At 41.0% G+C, this 17241-nt stretch overlaps 1 long non-coding RNA gene across 1 annotated transcript; it reads right to left on the reverse strand.

Moving 5' to 3' along the window:
* Positions 1–7742: 7742 nt before the first annotated feature.
* On the reverse strand, positions 7743–14344 carry LOC135474635 (uncharacterized). The gene is made up of 3 exons (XR_010444995.1): positions 12091–14344; positions 10826–11682; positions 7743–9700 (listed from the first exon to the last, which is right to left on the reverse strand). It is a non-coding gene; the product is annotated as an uncharacterized LOC135474635 (long non-coding RNA).
* Positions 14345–17241: the final 2897 nt, after the last annotated feature.

The raw sequence follows: 17241 nt of genomic DNA on the forward strand, positions 1-17241 counted from the left end.
TTCGGCACTGGATAGACATAGCTATTGACACACTGTCGGACTAGGTTAAGTTAGAACAGGGAGTCATTATTTCCAGTTTGTTTCTAGATAATTCCTGGAATTGAATCTTCCTTGTTTGATATGTGTGTGTTTTCTTTTATTTAGGACAGTGGTCTCATCAGATGAATGTGTTACAAATGCCATAGGAAAGGTTTCTTTGCAAAACATTTTTGCTTTATGCATAAATGAAATTTTTTTGTTGTTGTTGATGCTAAATAGCAATAACAGATGAAGGCATTTTATTGCAATGGCTTAATAAACTACAATAACAACATCTATTGTAGTTAAATGGTTAATATGTTTGTCTCCGGGGCCTCCGTGGCTCAGTTGGTTAGCGCACACGTGCAGCGTAATGACCCAGGAGTCTCTCACCAATGCGGTCGCTGTGAGTTCAAGTCCAGCTCATGCTGGCTTTCTCTCCGGCCATATGTGGGAAGGTCTGTCAGCTACCTGCGGATGGTCGTGGGTTTCCCCCGGGTTCTGCCCGGTTTCCACTCACCATAATGCTGGCTGCCGTCGTATAAGTGAAATATTCTTGAGTACGGCGTAAAACACCAATCAAAAAAAAAAAAAAAAAAAAAAAAAATATATATATATTTGTCTCCAGACTTCGGGATCAAACCTGAGTTAGGTCATACCAAAGACTTTAAAAATGGTACTTGCTGCTGACTCGCTAATGGCGCTCAGCATTGAGAAGCAAGAGTAAAGAAACAGGACAATTTGGCCTGGTGTCAGTTTAGTGTGACTGGGTGGGGTGTCATGCCTGGTGTCTTTAGCATGATACTTCAGTGGGGGGAGCACTTTGGTGGCATGGACTCGCCCTACTACAAGAAAACACAATACATGTGTACATGACTCATAACTCCTCGTCGTTATATAACTGAAATATTGTTAAGCATGACGTTAAACCCGGAGTATGCATACACTAAACAATAATATAAACGCCCAAACCTGACCACGCCCACTCAGGATCTTCACATGCGGCTCCAGCACCTCCAAGACTGGATTTGACCAGCGCCACGAACTGGTTATGAAACTGTTGGGCTGCACAACTGGCGATTTCAGCTCGGACAGCAGACGTCCGACCCGCCATCCACACCGGGGCCTCGACCTCACGGTAGCCTGCGTCAGATCTGACGAGCCCAATGCCAATGTTCATGTGCGCTGGGCACGGTTGAGTCTTCAGCTATATCGCCCTAATGGCAGGCTCCATGTGTGGCGCTGTGTTTGGGAGCGTCATGCTGAGTATGGCACACGATGTTGCTTGTGTCATCATGTGGTCAGGCATACGCCATGGACACCGCACTCATCTCCATTTTATCAATGGCAACTTGATGAAATTCTGAGGCCCATTGTCGTGCCATTTTTGCGCCTCTATCATATGATATTCCAGCATGACAATGCTCGCCCTCACATCGCCAGGATCCGTAGGGAGTTCCTGAGTAACAAGGACATTTTTGTCCTCAAATGGCCACCATATTCCCCCTACGTCGCGCATCGAACACCTGTGCGACTTCCTTGATCAGTGTGTGCAATGTCTTACAGTTCAAGAGAACGTCCGGCAGCCGCGTGTGTGGCACTCACAGCAACTGCATAGATAAGAGGCTCTTGAGTCATAGTAATGCGCTAGCATCCAAACTCTCCGCCAAGTAGGCCCAGGGCCTTTGTGCATAGTTTTAATGTTACTGTATGTTAAATGTGATGACAACAGTTTTAGTAATTCTACACCAGTGACGATTGCAGTTAACATCAGTTTTTTCCCCCCTTATTCTGCTTAAGCCATGGGGATAGGGGAGTATAACTTTCTAACATTTATGCATTTGGGAACTACATGTATTAGAATAAAACTCTAACTGAGGCAAAAAGAGGCCGTATTTCACCGGTTACGTGTGACCATTTGTCATCACACTGTCGTCGCTGCTGTGGTTTTTCTCTCTATATGCTGTACGTCTTAATTATATTATGAGTGAAACTGCTTCAGATAAAGAATTCTTATTTTGTATGCCGGTAATGTCGAGCTGTAATTATCTTGTATGGCGGTAATGTCGAGCTGTAATTATGTATCCTAACAAAAAATACGTCGTACAGTTGCGAAGTGGTGGGCACTTGACGTCAGAGCGCAATCACCTCCACCCAAAGAAGTCAATCGAGTGTCCTGTCTCTCAAAACGGTCCAATCAATGCGGTCAAAAATCCCTCTCAAGTCTCTCTTACTCGCCGCCAGTAGCCGCCTACAAAGCTAAACCAATCAGCGAAGTGGCTTGTGGGTAATGTAGGGTACAATGCACAGGTCCGCCACAAACCTGGACAAAATAGACACATCAACTACGCCCTGATTCTGACGTTTGTGGCATATTCGGAGTGGAACACTGTGTTACAGATGTAACTGCAATGGTTTTCTTGCTCTGGTTTTCTCAACCTGGACAAAAAAATTTATGTGTGTAGAAACCGGCGCAACAGCCAAAAGCGATATCTACGGTATCCGGCGCAACAGCCATAAGCGATATCTATGTTATCCAGCGCAACAGGCATAAGCAATATCTATGTTATTCGGCGCAACAGCCCTAAGCGATATCTATGGTATCTGGCGCAACAACCCTAAGCGATATCTATGATATCCAGCGCAACAGCCATACGCGATATCTATGATATCCGGCGCAACAGCCCTAAGCGATGTCTATTGTATCCGGCGCTAAGCCGAAATGTGATCTGAGCTAGGGAGCGAAGAATAACCCACCGTGAAGTACACATGCGAGTAATACTACAGATCATTTTCATGGTAAATATAGCTGTCAGGTGATCATGCCAGATTTATATAATGTTTTACGCCATGGGGTGTAAATTGGTGGAGAGGTGTTCATTTCAGCGGATCCGTCTCCAATATAGCATCGATCACCACCCAACCGCCGGCGCTGTCTCCACCAGCACCCATGTATACCTTCAGCCCAAATACCTTCAGCCACACCACCGATCGAAAAAAAGTCGACTAGTTAGCCCTAGTCCTTCGCACGAGGGAGGGGAAATCTTGATCTCTGAAAGACTCAAATACACACATTGCCCTCTCCCCTCGGACATGTGGCTGCCGAGAGAGACCGAGATTCATCAACATATTTGTGCCAGCCGACTTGGAGTTAAGTATGGTAGCATATGTACTTTGATTCACTACCGGCTTAATTAAGATCTCGGAGCCATCCCTTGGCTGTGTTCCTTGACCAGTCGGGGGCATTAACCATCATGCAACTACAGATATTTTCGGGCAATCTTCTTCGCCATAAGAAGATTAGGCAGGTGATAACGACTTTGCCGAATGCCCACCCATTTTCAAGAGTACGGACGCTTCCATCGATGACATAATCATCACCACTGCAAAATTTGCGCTGGCTTATAACAGCATACGAGACGGATGGTAAAAGGGATTATGTTCGGAACGAAAAATTTTGGTGGTAAAGCTGGTAATACAATGGTACCTCGCTCAATGATGAGGTACACACTTTCCAGACGTTCACTGACTACTGCCATTAAGCCTAGTCTCCAAGTAAACACCCTTTAAACAGACAGAAAGAAGTACACTAATAATTTGGTGGGCTGTAGCAGTGCGCTTTTCATTCACAAGCGGACTTTTGAACCGCGTACTGCTGGATGATCAGTCCTCTGCTGTCAGAGAAGATTTGGAAGAGGAGACTGCGACCTTCATCATTTTGGCTAAATGAAACACCCAGCCTTTGATCGCGGACCTTATTGGTGGAACCCTGAGCGGAATTTTCCACCGTCCTGATTTGTCCGTTTTGGGAGAAGGGAGCATTTCGTATACATCTTGCACCAACAAGCCAACTTTTCCCGCCCTTTTTTTGCGCGAGTGGGAAAACCCACACGAGCTGTCGTTCACGTCCGGACTCGTGACTTGACGACGGCACTGTGCAACTTCCGCCAACTCACAACCTCACCTCAAAGCGACACCAAAGCAGGATATACCAAAGCTTGGAGCAGCACTAAGTTCATATTTAAACTTTGGCTGTTTTAATCAAATTTCTGGTTACCGTACCAGTGGCCTGTATATAGTCATGTAGGTTCAACGACGTGATCACAGTAGAAGTCGAGCACCTATAGCTAAGGATCACAGGCTCGATCACGGAGACCCCTGAACCTGTACAGCAAATATGACTCACATTACATATTTATACAAATTTATACATATTCTATCTGGGTCTACATTTGTACAAAGGTCAAAACGGTTTCTTCTCTCAGTCTTTACGACGAAAAGGGATAATTTTAATTTTGACATTGTAAATTATCCATACTTAATTGGACAGCAATATACAGAAGGCGTGTACATATCTCGCCTTGTTGCATTGGTTAGATCCTGTGTGTTTGACGATTTCAATCAACGTCACAAGTTACTACTGAAAAAAGTAGGGTGTCAGGGTTATTTCTTCAAACGCCTTCACTCCAAGTTTCTTAAGTTTTACAATGAGCATAATTCTCTTGTAAGTAAATATGGACAGAGCGTCCAGAATCTCTGACACTCTGCTTCACGACTGTGTCTAATTCCGTTTAACGCGGTGTTAGGGGCTTTATATTCATCGTGTTAAATTAGATGGCCATACGTTGGATATAGTTATGTACTAGCATGTGACCCTGTCTGAATACTGATTTCTCTTATTCTCCTAGAACATTGACTATTTCTCCTTTCGTGATTGCATTCAGTTCTATTGTCGTACTTTATATACTTCATTAGTTCTGCGTTAGTTTGCCTTGTGATGAACGTCCATCTGGACGGCTGGCATAGGCATGTCTGTTTCGATGTATAGATTCAAAAGCCTCTCATCAGTGCGGTCGATGTGAGTTAAATTCCAGATCCTGATGGTTTCCTCTCCGGTCGTACTGAAAAGGTCCTCCAGCAACCTGCTAATGGTCGTGGGTTTCCTCCCACCTTAATGCTTGCCGCCATTCTATCAGTAAAATAAACTGACTGCCGTACTGCGTAAAATACCAATCAAAATAAATAAATCATATTTAAACTGAGGCAGCAGAGGCTAAATATTAGGTTTAAACAACGTGGACAGAATGGAACTTTGGTACACAGCTTCACATGCATGGGCATAAGGCACATGTACTTCAAACTGGGACGGAGAGTCAGATTTATGATTCCAAAGGAACCGATTGGAAGTTTAGAAGTTAAACCTCTAGTTATGTTCATGCACCGATCTTCATAAACACCTGTACAGTACACATCATTGTGACCAGGCATGTAAGGTGTGCGATAACTAGACTACCATGGTGACATGTTGTTTTGTATCATTATACCTTATATAATTCAATATTCATTTCAGTGACTATTGTACCATGTTAGTACCGTGTAATTAGAATTCCTTGTGTTTTTAGATTGCTAACTTTTTGTTGTACTTTCTGTACCAGTATGTATGCTTGGAGTTTAACATCGTACATAGCAATTTTTCAGTCATAAAACGACGAGGCATCATTAGATGTGTATACATATACTGTGTTTTATTGAAACAGGACGAGTCCATGCCGCCAAGGTCACCAGACACGACACCCCACCCAGTCACATTATACTTACACCGGGCCAACCAGTCTCGTTTCCTTGGTCTAACCTCTCACCAGGGTCATACCCTCCTGACTTCGACGCTCTAACCACTGGGTCACCAACGCAGTCTCTCTAAATTGAAGCCACGTATTCCTTACACCTTCTATACACTGAAATTTCTGTAACGTATTGTCACCTCCCAGCAAGCGTATGGCACTGTAAGAGTCAGCATCACTGCACAACAGTTTTTCTCGGCTGCACACTTGCTGGTCGATATACACGGGACGTGGTCTAGTTTGCATAGGTTACTGTAACCTACAATGATCCCTGTGCTGTAAACAACGCGTTCCCAGGGTGGTAGTTATGAGAAGTAACCTACATAAACTATCGGGTCAGCCGGATACCAAAACCAAGCTTCATTGCTTGATAGAGCTTTCTGTATTTTTCGCACATCTAACTAAATTCATTTGCGATTATGAATTTTTAAACATAATATGCACTGTTAATCTGCAATTCATCGATAAGACCCATGCATTTTGCACATAGCTCATGAATTCTTATGCAAAAGTGAAAAAAGACCATCTGGGTCATGACACAATAAATGTTCATGGATCTGTTGAACTTCGAGCCCAAATCCTGGGAGCCATTATCAGTTCATTTGCGAGTTGGCGCAAGTTTTGCGTTAAGAGATGGAATACCTTAATGTATCAGCAGTGATCGTTTCAAAGCTATGTAAATTTAGCTGCACGGCGCTCATGTACATGCGGAGAACAGAAAATAAGTTATCAGTCATAAGGACGTTAAAGATCTTTACTGGCTTGAGCTGCAGAAGTGTTACAGTGTGGATTTTTACGTTCCAAAGTGAATACTGTATGGGCAGATTCTCGCGATATACGTAAGTATATACACGCTATTCGTTGACAGAAAATTAATGTCAGAGGTACTCATATTTTGGAATAAATACACTTGTCATTTGTAATAAATTTATTAAATTGTCTGTGCCATTTCAATTTTGCGTGTACTTTGTGTATTTTACACCGAGGGTTACTTCCGATGCTGTATGTGTGGTAAGTGGTTACTCTTTAATATCATTCTAACATAGAAATGTATCTACTTTCTCCGCTGAGATTCGATACCGTAGGATCAAGTAGATACCGCATGATCTCGGATGTCTTTGATATAGGACCATCAGTTCTGGTGCACGTAATACACAGGTACCTGTTGAGGACCATGGAAGTGTTTATCATACATGCTAAGTTCTGATGTTTATGCTTGTACATGTCAGTAAGCACAGTTTCAACATAGTACAATAGCCTCTCACCTTTGCGGTCGCTGTGAGTTCAAGAGTTGCAACAACCTGCGGATGGTCGTGGGTTTCCCCCCGGGCTCTGCCGGCTTTCCTCCCACCATAATGCTGACCGCCGTCGTATAAGTGAAATATTCTTGAGTACGGCGTAAAACACCAATCAAATACATAAATAAATGAACACATTACAATAGATCTTAAGTTTTGCTATCTGTACATGTTGCTGAAGTTTTATGGAGTCAAATGCAGATGCACTACGGTGAGCACTAGTGTTACACAGTATAATCAGGATGTTTACATATTTACACCTGTAATAAACATATTCATATATGGACACGTGACATGCACAGTTTACGCGTACAGACCATGCATGTTAAGTCATCTGTACGAGACGTTCCCCAAGGCCAGGGTTCCTGTTAGCCTCCAGTTGTAGTCATGTAAAAAACGCAACTATATTCTACACATATATAGGGCGTATGTATTTGTTTAAGCCCTAGGAGTTTGCTCTAACATGTATAGATGATCATTGGACATTTATTGGGACCAGCGTGTTAAATCCGCATGATAGTGAATCCGTTTCAATGTGCATATACAAGAACTTTCACCCCATGCGGTGTGAACTTGACCTCACGCTCGTGCGTAATTCTGTCAACAGTGAATATACATGTAACTCATTTGCAGTAAAGACTGATATGTGAAACCATTGCTTCATGATGCAGTAGGCCAGCCATGCACCCTTCGCAGGGAAAAGCCGCTGTTTGTAACCTGAAGCCACACCATAGGTAGTTTAACACTTTGACTTCTTTGTTTGTTCGCCAGTGAACTAAGTAAGTAGAACAAAGACAATTACGACTGAATATACAGTAGGCAATTTATTAGAAACCATGCAGGTATATACTCACATTAAGAATGTACGAGTTTACAACATGAACGGCAGATTATTTCTACAACTTCAAACCGGAACTTATACTGTTCTTTTCTAACTGCGAGTTATGTTTTTCTAAGTTATGCATATAATAGCCAAATATATAGGTCTATAAAGGTACAACCAAGCTATGCTCAGCGTAACGACTGTGTATACCATGCATATTATATAGCCATCAATCAGTACAGGGCTTCCTCTGGGTCACTTCCAGCTCTATCTGGAGTTTGTCCCATTGTCTAGAACAATTGCAAAAAAATCAAACCTTTTTTCAGTTAATCTGTGTAGGGTACTAGTAAAATCCAATTTCCTCTGTCATAAAAATTTGTTACAAAATAAATTTGTAAATTTATTTCAAGGGCGGAAGGGTTAAATGTTTCAAGGGAGGTAACTTCATTTACACGTCTAACACTACCTGTATATTTATCTCCCGTAATAATTGTTTTCATTAGATTTGGCCGTGAAAGGCAGACCCAAAAATGCCATGATTCTCGTTCATTAGTCAACAAAAATGATTTTCAAGCGTTATCTAATGTAAGTCAACTTCCAAGAAAGCTGAACCTTCTTTGTAGATTTCTGTCAATCAAAATCGCCGTGACTGTTTTGTTGTTGTTTCGCCGAAATGAAGCCGTTTGAAATAAAAGTAAATGGATTGTTTTCGTCAAAAAAATAGCGAAAATACGCGTAAAACCACAGAAAACTCTCATGCCTAAAAAGTATTAGGAAAACTTTGCCAGGTAATTTGTGTATAACGTTTTTTACATTTTCTTAGGTAAATAAATTTGTCACCAAAGACATTCGCATATTTTCGAATTTTATCGCCATTTCAAAAGTGTTCTAAATTCAACAATCGCGAGCACCAGCGGAAGCTCTGCGCACATGGTTTAGACGAAACTGTGATGGCGATCACCAACCTATTATTTCTGTTAGAAAAGAGAAGAACAACACATGGCCATGTGCATTGCGAGTCTTCATACTGTCGCCATTTCCACCTCTTCAATAGCCAGTATAGATTCTCGAGTAAATAATTTTGTCGCCAAAAACTTTCGACATTTCCCTGATTTTATCGCCAATTCAAATTTTATTCGCAACTAGCGAAAGTGGCGAGCGCCAGCGGAAGCCCTGCAGTATATAGCACCTATACACGAATCTATGGTATCTCTTTGTGTTGTATCATATTATCTCTGGATTGTATATAGAGTCTGTGATTGATTATGTTGTTCTACTACAATGATAAAGGAAATAACATCTTTTACATCACGCGGTGATATATAAATTATATACATATACATTTGACATGGATGGGAGAATTCCACGTGGTAAAGTATTATACAACTTATTATCCTGCACATCGCCATGGTGTGATGTAATGGTTGTTTACGGCTAAACAACTGTATACAGTTTACATTAACGAGTAGGCCACGTTAATAAACTTTTGGAAGATTTACGACTGTACGTAATCAGCAAAAGTATGCCGGTACTACTGTATATGGATGCAGGAGTCTACTTCGTCTTGTACACGAATAATCATTTGTTGGACCAGTCGGTATGAGCGTTTCTCTTATCTGGCATTGCCCGCGTTCCACACGTCTGTCTGCCCCAGGAGATCGGGCTATCCTGGGAAGTGCGGTATGTTTTTCATCTGCATTTCCCTCCGCCAGAGCTTCGGGGCCTCTTTGTTGGCGGGTTCCCGCGTGGCGTGCATCTTCATGCTGACCGGATTCTTGCCACAAGGCGTTAGGGGACTTGCGCATGTCGGTCGGGTTTTCACTCCTAGATTTGGCAGTCGTTATCCGGTAGGCTAACTTTGGGACTGCCAGGACCCACCTCAGAAACAGGACAGCCCCGCTCGCCACTCTCCATGACCTTCAGAGGAGTCTGATCCGAATCTGTACTCAAACAACAAAGAAACAGTGGAATCATGAGACTGGGATAATTTCTCTCAAAATTTTAAAACACGATAAAGGTACACGAAGTATGTAAGTATCAAAGCATTTCTAAAACACTGTTTTATATACACATTTATTCAAATAAGGAAGTGACACCTAGGATAACGACGAGGAGCCTTGGCTTTGGTCGAGCCATCTTGAATTACACTAAGCTTGAACAAGATGTTTGTACCAAATCAGTCTACACAATTTACAACCACAACTGTGGGATGAATATCTATTGAATTGCCGTAAATATAACCCAGATGCTACAAGTGTCAACACATCACGTCACTATTGGAACTACATTGTGTATAATTCGGAGTACCCCAGCGCAGATATTATGCTACATTTGACCTATAACTTCACCCAGGACTGTAATTAAATAATTTCGGCCGATTCTGTTATTCAGGTGACCCTGGAAAGCTGCTTTGAGGTTTGTATAGGGATAATACATCAATGCATGAAAAATGTATGTATGTACATATTTCAGCACCAAAAAAAAAAAAAAAAAGCAAAAATAACGATGATACCACATATTCCCTCGACTCGCTGGCTTTTCATAACCAGCAATCGGTGAAAAAAAAAAAAAAAAAAAAAACATGAAATCACATATTACATAGACTCGGCGGCTTTCCATAACCAGCTATCGGCGAAGAATAAAAAAAAGGGTGATATCAGAGATTTCATGAACTTGGCAGCTTTCCATAACCAACTATGGCGAAGAATAAAAAAAGGGTTCTATCACAGATTTCATGGACTCGGCGGCTTTCCATAACCATCTATGGGCGAAGAATAAAAAAAAAAAAGGTGATATCAGAGATTTCATGGACTCGGTAGCTACCACTCGTCCATATCTACATGAAAAGGCTCATGGCGGCGTTAGACATTGCAACTTAAATCACGTGCTAGCTAGGGAATCATGTATAACACATTCTGCGTGTATGCGCCATGGACAATCTGAATCAGATATGCCAGTTTCAAAGCAAATTCCCCTACAAACCAGAAAGACAAATGTACACATGTGAATACTTGCGCCCAAAAGAGAAATTTGACATCACTGAAGGGCCACAATGTAATTCTCACCTATGTTTGGATTCTCCTCCTGTTTTGGAACACTCGTACAGGTATCTGGCCGCGATGACGTCACAGGATGGCTGCTGGGCTCATATGTCTCCACAATTTTGGGAACTAAAGTTATAGGACTGGAGATCGGGCTGCTGGTACAGCCAGCGGCATTCTTGTTGTTGTTGTTGTTTTAACTTGTCAGGATTATTGATCAGCAGTGGTTCATCTTCCGGAATGGAGGCTTTGACCCTGGGCCATTTTACACTCAGGACTATCACCACAACAACCCAAACTACCGTCAGGACGGTTAGCCACACTAACACCACTACTTCAAAAACGCCTGATGTGTGGGTGCTTTCAGTCGGATGTGTTAGTTAACTCCCCTGAAATATTCAGTCGTGTGTATATATATATATATACTTAAGCATGGGAGCTAAAGCAAAGACATATAAAGCAAAATAAAATCGCCAGGCTGTTACATGGAGGACATGTTCATATACAGACTAGGCCCTGGCAACAAGTCACACATATTATGAATATTTATTTTTTCTTCAATTGTTTTTTTTTATGTATACCGTGTGACATAAAACGTTGATACAAAACAACATGTAGCTACATCCTTCTGCATACAGATTAAGAAAATAAACGAACATAAACATTATGTATATAATCTATAGCCCCAGAATTTTGTCTTTTCAACTACAAACATAGTAGTACAAATATGAACTACTGAAGAACAGTTTTGGAACAAAATCTGCCTGCAATTGAATGGCATATGACTGAGCATAGATTAAGCTGTGCTATATCGTAAGTCTTACCTAGCTTATCTTGGCACAAACGTTTCTCTTCTTCCCTGTATGTCCGATTCTGGTAATCTGAAAATTATAGTTAGTACACTAGTACAATGTGTAATCAATGACCTTCGTCAAACTTATAAACATTACATAAGGGCATACCCATGTTCATATGACCGACTATAACCATAATGTCTATGATTAATTACTGATAAAATCAGAAATAATTCACCAATGAGGTCATGGTGATAAATCGTGTTAGTTCCCAGTTTGATGAAGTAGGAATAAACCTATGCCAACAATATCATGTCTGGAGAATATTAGCACTGCTAAGTAAGGGTAATCTACTCTTCTTAGGCTGAGGACAGTAGCCGTGACATGGGTAGGTTGGGACCGTCTGGCGTGGAGAGAGTACGGTATATAGTCCGTCAGAACATAACAGTGAAAATCTTGATTTGTATTGGCCTGTGTGTAGATATGTTGACTTACCTCGAACACAAGTGCATACACAAGGCTCTGGCAGTGTGAGATAGGTCTTGCATACCCCTACAGAGCATGGAGAACAGCGCCCCTCTATATCATCGAAAAAACGAGGGATACCTGCCGTTAATGTGGACAGTCGACAGCCTGGCAGACACCAAAGATTCCCCAATCTTACATAAAAAGAGTGCCACTATCATTGCCGGTAGCAAGGATAGCGACTGATTAGGTGTACACTTCATCCCGGCTGTCTTTGAAAATGCCTTGAAAGTGGCGCTGTATCTGGTTAGAGACTCGGAACAGACACTGACTAATGGTCATGCGTTGTTACGTACTGAATACCCCCGGTACTTATTGTATTTAAGGAGTGGAAATCTACGTCACCCGAGTGAAAAGTATTTCCTACTCTGGAATTCCCCTGATGTGATTTCTTACACTGCCCACACACTGTGTTACACATATAATCTAAACCACTGCCACCAAAATAAAAATATATAGATTTTTTTGGTGAAGTGTACCCTTTCTCCCTGGGAGAAACAAGTGGGGTTTTGTTTAGGCTTAGCCTGACCACTCGATTGTTCCGCGGACCTATGATCAACATTTAGCAGTAAACATGCTTTAGGTTTCTGGTTAGAATCAGGTTATGTACATGCGTACTACTGTAAGACCTGTTTGTCTGCGGTTGAATCACCTGCGAGACTATCTTACGTTGTCGGTTGGACACGTGACTGGCGTTTGGGGAACAAGTGTTAAATATATGCTGGACAAAGAACGCAAATGCTCTGGTGGGTTTTCACAAGTGCCACAGCCTGAGAATTTATTATTTAAGACAGAGGTAATCAGTATAAAAGTAGGAGATCTGTAAAAATATGTTCCTTTCCCTTCCTTCCTTCCTTCTGAGTTTGGATAGTGTTCCCGCTGAGGGGCTCACAAGGAGAAGCAGCCTAGAGGGTAACGTCTGGCAGTCAAGACGGTACAGCACCTGGGTGAAATGTATGAATGAAGACTGGCTGTGATCTTGGTAAAACACGTGTTGACTGCTCGGCTGTCTTGGAGGGAAATGGGGGAGCTACTAGAGCTTTCAAGTATTAATGAGTAAATAATTTAGAACTTAGCTTTCAAAGACTTAATAGAAGTGCCATATGGTCATAACAGGTAAGTTAAACAAGTTAAGATGTTGGACATGATTATTAACCCAATTATATAATATACATGTTACATGTGTGTCCACATGTATACACAGCGACCTGTACACATACATGTAGGTCAAGGTAGGTTGAAGTTGAGAGGTCAGTCTGACAGTCAGGCCATAATGCATGTAACGTTTAAGCATGGCATCTAGAAACCAAGTGACATCATGCTAACAATGATTGCAATATAGTCAATACTAGAGAGGCCAAGGGTCACAGGGTTACCGGTATCCTGTTTAAGAGAGGCATCTAAACATAATGTCGAGTACGTTGCCAGGCTAATAAGGGGCCAGGCTCGCATTAGAAATTTAGATGACTCTATGATGGGTACAAATGCATTTTATGATGCCAGGTCATATCTCATATATAACAAGGCATACTGGTCTATGCCAGCTGACCTTCACCTCCAACCAAAACATAACATTCGTAAGTTACTCTTTTGATCATTTAACATGCAGGTTACAAATCAATAATGTAGACTACTGTATGCAATAATAATCTGAGTGGTACATTTTTATGCTAGGGGCTGTATACATATTGTACAACCCAGAACGGTTACCGCATGAGGAACAATGATACGGGTCACGCAGGGTATTTTGATAATATCTATAAACTAAATACAATATTACCATGCGATAGCCTATATGCATATTAACTGTATATACACAGTTAATATCTATATATATGTATCTATCAACAATAATAACACATGCTTACTGACTGGCCATAGAGAACATGTACACTGGACTCAAAATGTCAAAGTCGAAAAGCATGATAAATTCCAGTATATGTGCATCTGCAGTGATATGTAATTTCTGAGAACTGTGTTGTGTTAGGACAATCACTGAGGCATAGCTAAATACAAAAACTCAGAACAGTTACAAGTGGTTGCTTTTGTACTGAGTTTTCATTTGGCCTGTGTACTGCTGGTGCAGCCATCTTGTTTAGCCACTTGATAAAGGCTGGGCTGATAGGATGAGATTAACCAGCAGGGGTCATCAGGGGCAATAGATGCCAAGGAGAAATTAATCCCTTCCAGATGTGCTGCCACCTTGCTTACATACACTGGGGTAATACACATGTCTGTAGCTACTGGAGGCTGGCATGGTCAGCTCAAACAAAGGAATTAGGCTTGACCATGTGTTAACCAGTGTAAAAGGAACTGTCTGCTTTGGAAGTTTGGAGATCAAGTTAAGTTTAGGCAAAAGCTAGTAGTTGATACATATAATCCTTAAATTCCAGATTAATTTAAGTAAACAGTGGTCACTTTTTAAAACTAGTGAACTTAAGTGGGTTAATGGTTCCAATGTGGGGGTTTATCCCAAACTAACACAGCTAACCATATATTTTCACTGTAAACAGGTTGATGGGAGAAGCAGTTATCCCACCTGTTTCTTGGCGTAAATTCCTGAAATCTATTCAGCCAATCCTTTTAGAATGGGTGTATCTCTTTGCAGAGATCACACTAACTTGTGAATGGCTAACCAAAGTAATAACTTAAATTACTCAAAAAGATGTGCATAATATATCCTATATGGCACAGTCAGATAAGTGCATATGTAACAACAATTACATATATCAGTTTATGGAAATGTTCTGAGACCACAAGGGTTAAATTCTTACCTGGGTGAAATGTATGAATGAAGACTGGCTGTGATCTTGGTAAAACACGTCTTGACTGCTCGGCTGTCTTGGAGGGAATGGGGCTAAAACAAAGGGCCGCATGGCAAGGCTGGGGTGTGGAGGTCATGTGACCTCCCACCCCCTCTCAGACCATGGGCACTCCCCCACAAGCATAAGGCTTGGTTACTGATGTGACTAGCTTACTGGTGAACACCCAGAGCAGATCTGGCCTGCAGGTTTGGGCAGATCTGACCTGGGGGTTTACACTACAGTTAAGGGAAAAAATTGTGCATGTTATAGGCCTACATTACTTATATGAACTACTGTTGAGCCAGGGTTTTATTTTTTTCTGACTTTGCTTCCTCTATCATCACCATGATCCGATGCAGTAATACCTGCGTGGTTCAAGATTTCTGTACAAAATTTGTCAGCGGTGACATGCAGGGAGTGCGGAGAGAGGTGTATGCGCTGCAAGGAGTATGAGTTACACACGCCTTCACAGGCAAATTTGCAATGTTGGTAAAATGATTATTGGGCTATTTTTCCGATATCCTGTGCAAGGCAATTAATTCGCTAATTTGCAGTATCGTGCTATTGCCACATACATGTAGCTGCTAACTAACAAACTGACTGTTGACAAAGCGACAATATTTTTGCTATAATTAGCACGCATGCACGATCAGCACTAAATTTCATGTAGTATTACCGGTAGCTAATTAGCACTTCACATCATTGTCTAATAAGATGCAAATGCATGTAGTATCATGCTGCATCAGCGTTTTATTAATCTGATGTGGTGTACAAGAAAGCATACGTACATATGTGTAGCATTTCAAAATCACTACAAACTAGTGTTCTTTCCAGCAAAAGCCTTGTTTCATATTTGAACAACTCCATCTTGTGTTGAATTAACACAAGGTCTTGTGTTGAAAGAATTGAATGAATGAACGCTTGGGGTTTAATGTCATATTGAAAGTACTGAACACAAGATGTGTTGTATGCTATACACAAAATACACGTTTTTGTTGTACCAACACAAGTTAGGTTTATTTGCATAAATTACCTCATTTTGGTTCAAGACAGTTTTGTGTTTTATTATTTTGTAACACGAACATGTGTACTTTAAATTTATTTAACACATGTTTCTGTGTAGGTTCCTGTTTTTAAGTTCTTGTATTAGATTTTAACACAAGCGTTTTTGTGTGTAATATTGGAGAGTGAGACATCTCCACTTAAGCCCTATAGCAGTCGGCCATATGTAATATCCAGGTATTCAATTTTCAGTTTTTTGTAATGTGCCTCTCGCAAATGAAAGTGTATAGGATTGTATTCTACAACGTATAACTCTCTGATGTATCAATTTTCAAGATCAATCATGCTTTTTAGTGTCAGGTTATATTTTAGTCACACACACACACACACACACACACATATATATATATATATATATATATATATATATATATATATATATATATATATATATATATATATATATATATATATTCTGTTTCCTTCTAGGCCCTAATTGAAACTGACTTAGGTAATTATCGAAACCAAAGAAATAGTCTTACTACCAAGGTTTTGGCTCTGTTGGTTGGTCATGCCCAGAAATTGCCTGTCTGTCTTCTCCAGAGAATGAACAACCAGTATCTTCCTATCTCGATTAGTCTTACTACCAAGGTTTTGGCTCTGTTGGTTGGTCATGCGCAGAAATTGCTTGTCTTCTCCAGAGAATGAACAACCAGTATCTTCCTATCTCGATCCCTTATACCTTGATACACCTCCAAAGTATCAGATAAACAACCAGGCTATCACTGTATTAGCAAAATATACCCACTCTCGTCATTAATCCTTCAGAAAATTCTATTTGAATGAAAACAGTGTCCTACAAGCAAGACCCCATATTGCTTATCAGCGGTGCTATTTTATAACAGCTGTTCTCTGTAGCTACTGTTCTAAATAGCATCATAATACAGCGTCGTTATAATTAAGGGCAGATATTGTTATCTCCTGAGATATCCCGAGTGATCATCAACTTGATAACTAGCTCCTAAATACAGTGCCATGATAGCTAGCGTCGCAAATTAGCGCAGATATTGTCACGCAACAATCTTCTATTTGATAATTAGCTTAATTCTAAATAGTTCAACTGTTTATGCACCGCGTTAATTATCACAGATAGTATAATCGCCACAGGCTGCATGCTGTTTGATCGTCAGCGTCTAAATGGCGCAATGATGGCAGAGCTAATGAGCACAGACATTTTCTTCTAACGCCTGAAAACCTACAATTAACGCTTATCTCTTCGCTACTAGAATGCTAAATGGCGCTAACATATATATCG

Source organism: Liolophura sinensis, chromosome 1, assembly GCF_032854445.1.
Source record: "Liolophura sinensis isolate JHLJ2023 chromosome 1, CUHK_Ljap_v2, whole genome shotgun sequence".
Classification (NCBI taxonomy): Eukaryota; Metazoa; Mollusca; class Polyplacophora; order Chitonida; family Chitonidae; genus Liolophura; species Liolophura sinensis.